This window comes from Scyliorhinus torazame, chromosome 7, assembly GCF_047496885.1.
Source record: "Scyliorhinus torazame isolate Kashiwa2021f chromosome 7, sScyTor2.1, whole genome shotgun sequence".
Lineage (NCBI taxonomy): Eukaryota > Metazoa > Chordata > Chondrichthyes > Carcharhiniformes > Scyliorhinidae > Scyliorhinus > Scyliorhinus torazame.
This window is the reverse complement of record NC_092713.1, coordinates 122,988,041-122,992,959: the sequence shown is the minus strand read 5'-3', so window position 1 is coordinate 122,992,959 and position 4,919 is coordinate 122,988,041. Positions and strand designations below refer to the sequence as shown.

The following is a 4,919-nucleotide window of genomic DNA, read 5'->3' as shown; positions in this document are numbered from 1 at the left end:
GAGCCGAAGATTTTGACGCCAATGTCCACGCCGCAGCCGGAGCTGAGGCGTTCGCAGCGAACAATTCATCCTCCTGTGAGACTGAACTTATGAGTCCCTTTCACCCCCGCCGGACATTTTTTTAACGGGGGGTGAATGTGGTGAGCCACGTATGGCTACGTAAGGCTGTTGTATATATGTTCCACTGTTCTATTAGTATTGTTATCTCCACTGTTGTATATACTTATTGCTATTGCTGTTCTGTTATTGGTTGTTGCTGTTGTACTGTTGGAATGTTCTTATTGGTGCTGCTGTTGGCTCAGCCTGTGGCTCCGCCCAGTAGTGGAGGTATAAAGTCTGTTGACCTGGGTCAGCCCGGCAGTACGGGAGGAGCTACAGGTCGGCACATATTTAGCTTATTAAAGCATCGGTTCACTACTTCTCAGCGTCTCGTCTGAATTGATGTCTATCACCCAACACAGAGCTGAAACCGTGAACGCTATCATAATGCACCAAGTCTGCCATTAAAGGGCCGCTGTGCCCAATGGTGCCAGTTCCCACCAGGTGATTTTGTGCATCCTATGTACCCACAGTAGAACTGACCTTTTTGACACAGCTAACATCATATTGCTGGTGATCAGAATAGTACAAACACTTAGTATAAACACTTATAGTGGGCTCACGGTAGCACAGTGGGTAACACTGCTGCTTCTCAATGCCAGGGTCCCTGGTTTGATTCCTGGCTTGAGTCAGTCTGTGTGGAGTCTGTATGGGTTTCCTCCGGGTGCTCTGATTCCTCCCACAATTCCCAAAAGACATGCTGTTCGGTGAACTGGATATTCTGAATTCTCCCTGTGTGTATCCGGACAGGCGCTGGAATGTGGCGACTGGGGGCTTTTCACAGTAACTTCATTGCAGTGTTAATATCAGGCTACTTGTGACAATAAAGGTGATTATTAATGTTCTGGGGAGTAATAAATTTGGAGTTCTCAATAGCGCAATTTAATTAACTGCCTCTTTTTTATTAGAGTAAACCTTTAGGAGGTGAAGCATGGAATGGGAAGAGAATCACAATATCCAGCAGTTTATAAAGGTTTTCCATTTTGGCCAAGAGCGATTCACAGTTAAGTTTGGAAAACAATCTTTCACTGGTGTTCATGGTGTCAAGCTTTAATGAGCATATTGATAAATAATACCAGTGTCTCTTGGGAGAACAGAGCTCAAATGTCAAGTGTGTCCTTGTACCATGCAGATGAACCTAAACATCTTCATATCCAAGATGAGGTGCCATCATGGTTCATGTTTAGACCCTGTTGCACAGAATGACCCTGACTGCGGGTGAGTTCAGCCAGGGGCCCATTCCCCTTTAAAACAGTGCCAGGGCCGCCCTGCTGTGTTCGCGCGAGATCGCTGAGCTCTCTCTGCCCCGGGGAGGGTGGGGGAGGCCGGACTTGGAGCAATGGCGGCGGAGCGACCGATCCCTCAGCTGATGGAAAGCTTCAAGCCGGCCGGTGCCGGGGACGGCTCCGCCGGCAGCGGGGCTGTGCAAAAGATCATCGAAGGAAACAGCGAGCTCTTCACGGACACGCACTGCAAAGTGTGCAACGCCGTGCTGATCTCAGAGTCCCAGAGACTGGCGCATTACCAGAGCAAGAAACATGCTAACAAAGTGCGCCGCTACGAGGAGCTCCATCAAGATGGTGAACCAGTCGCCAAAATAATAAAGAAGGACCCCACTGGCAGCAGCAATGGAGAAGTGGATCGAAATAAGTACTGCCCGCTGTGTAATATGACCTTTACGTCGCCAGTTGTTGCCCAGTCGCATTACCAAGGGAAAAACCATGCAAAAACTCTGAAATTGAAGCTGAAACAAGAAGAAACTACCCCAGCATCCGCTGCAGCCCCTAAGGCAAAGAAAGAATTTGCCCCAATTTCTGCTGTGCAGTCCAGTGCTGAGCCTGGGAGCAGTGACCCTGACAAGTACTGTAACCTGTGCCAAGCTTTTTTCAATCAGCCTGCTATTGCCAAACAACACTATGTGGGTAAAAGACACAAGAAACGTGAGACAAAAGCAAAGTTGTTGGAACAACTGGGACAAATTGGTTATAACTCTGCTGCTGCTGCTGCTGCGAAAGGCTACCCCTGTAACACCTGCAACATTGTTCTGAACTCAATAGAACAGTTTCAGGCACACATCCAGGGAATCAAACACCAGAACCAGTTGAAACCTAATGAATTTACTGCAGAAGATGATGAAGGGGGGTTTGAACGTTTTGAAGAAGATGTCATCTAACAATATTGGCATGGTGCTCTCCTTGTCAGTGAATGTTACTCAGTGTGGAGGCCTATTGGCCCATGTTCATGTTTGGATCAGCATACTGGTCAGCGAAACACTTCTACTGATACAGCAGCCCATAATTCTGAGCTCTAGGGCCCAATATGTTTTGTTTTCAATTGTTAAGTTTCATGCAAATAGCTGAAGAGATTGAGAGTAAAAGAACTTAAGTTTCGAGCAGTAACTGGTGCTTTTCGTCACTTGTTTAACTGTTGACATGCCTACCTGGCTCAGTACATTGGTAACCGAACTGAGAAACTTGTACCCGTCTCTTACTACCGTTTGATTCTTAAGCTCAGCAGTTAAGTTGGTAGATCTTTAGGAAAATATGTGAAAGTTCGATACAAATGAACAGTTGTGAATATTTGCCACATAACTAGTTTGGTAGTCTTTTAATTGCAGCCTAGGTAAGATGACAAACATTGCTTGTAAATCATTGCACTGATGTCCCATAATCTGATGGTTATTCTTACACTAACCCATTTAAGTGAGCTAGAATTGACAGCCTATACAGTCTCTCTGCAACATGAAGTTTAGCTAGTTGACCTTGAGGCAATGAATTGTGGTTGAGATGCAAACTTTTTAATACGTGGGGCTGAGCCTGAATGTCATCTCGTCCACATATTTAGAAATTACTAATTCAGATACCATGTATATGATTGCAGCATAAATTCTGCTCAAGAAATCTGTCTCATTGCTGTATTTTATTGAATGGCCACTCTGAATTGGTGTGACTGATAACTAGTGTATCACACAAAAAATAATAATTGTACCGAAAACTTTATACGGCCGTTACAAACTGGTATCCCATATGTTTAACAAAAACGTTTTGATTTATGATCCAATTGGGAAATGTTTCAGTGAAGCATCTTGCAAAGGTGTATGTGGCAAATGTTTGGAAAGGCAATATCTGGCACTTACTGTAACATTTAACATAGTGATGTTTATTGCTAGCTCCTCACACTTTGAATTTTATTTGAATAGGCCAATTTGTTGTGCACAGAAGCAAAGCCTACAATTCAAAACTTTTTACCTTGTTTGTTGATAAATTGGGTTTACTTTGATGCTTCTCCAAGATTCCCCACAGCTCAACAATCCTTTAAATTGCAGGCTGTCCCTAAGTCAAACTTGAGTGCTGCATACATTTTATCTTGATCACTCTTTAGAGTGCGGGGGACTTATTGAGAAAATGGGGAGAAACCTGCAGGTTAATAAATATTAATGTTTAGAATACCATAAATCAAAAGTCTGGTGTGTTCTGGCACTATATTTTATTGTGTATGTTTGTGAATTTTCTTTTCTTTAAAACAAAATAACACCCTACATTGGGGAACATAAGGGAAACTGATTTAATTGTCATTGTGACCGAAAACAACTGTACTGAACCGTGTGCAGACCTCGTGCAAGGATGGACCCAGGAGCTTAGCATACTCTTTCACTCTTCTATGATTTTGGTGTCTGTTTTAAATTTTTTTTTTTTTTTTGCTTCAGCTACTTTTTTGTTGAACTTCACAAGATTTGTTGAAAAATCTTTGACCCTTGACAATTTTTGTACTTTCACTCTCCTCGTGCACAATAAATGTAGAATTAGTTTCCCTAAATGTTAAAAATTTATTCCAGGATCCATTAAAAAACAATGATCTCTTAAAAATATTGGGTGGCATCTTCAGCCCACACCCTGCGGCATGTTTTCCGGCGGTGGAGACGGCTTGACACTGGCCTCTGGCAGGATATTTCCATTCCTACAATGTCTATGGTGTTTTGCATGGCTCGCACCCTCCACCGCTCGGGAACCCGTAGCGCGGGTGATCGTTGGCGGGACCACATTTTCCTACTTTCGGGAAGGGCTGGAAAATTTCATCCCGCACAGATTTATTTCCCAACCCCTGCTAAGATTTTTCAAGATTATTGGAAAGGTTTTGGGACATAGAAACCCTCCACGTGACCATTCTGCCATATGATCAAATTGATACCGGAAAGGTTTCGGGAGATAGAAACCCTCAACGTGACCATTCTGCCATATGATCAAATTGATACCGGAAAGGTTTCGGGAGATAGAAACCCTCCACGTGACCATTCTGCCATATGATCAAATTGATACCTGGTTGAAAGTCCAAGAATGGCAGCTAGAAATGTATTAAATGACCATGCTACTGCCCTTTTTAACAAAGAAAAGTACAGCCCAGGAACAGGCCCTTCTGCTGCCCGTCTAAACTAAAATCTTCTACACTTCCGGGGTCCGTATCCCTCTATTCCTATCCTATTCATGTATTTGTCAGGATGCCCTTAAACGTCACTATCATCCCTGCTTCCACCACCTCCTCCGGCAACAAGTTCCAGGCACCCACTACCCTCTGTGTAAAAAAACTTGCCTCATACATCTCTAAACCTTGCCCCTCGCACCTTAAACCTATGCCCCCTAGTATTTGACCACTCTACCCTGGGAAAAAGTCTCTGACTATCCACTCTGCCTATGCCCCTCATAATTTTGTAGACCTCTATCAGGTCGCCCCTCAACCTCCGTCGTTCCAGTGAGAACAAACCGAGTTTATTCAACCTCTCATAGCTAATGCCCTCCATACCACGCAACATCCTGGTAAATCTC

General features: G+C 43.9%; 1 pseudogene; it reads left to right on the top strand.

Annotated features, from left to right (window-relative positions):
* The first annotated feature begins 1,398 nt into the window (after positions 1-1,398).
* On the top strand, positions 1,399-3,560 carry LOC140426537 (zinc finger matrin-type protein 4 pseudogene; annotated as a pseudogene).
* Positions 3,561-4,919: the final 1,359 nt, after the last annotated feature.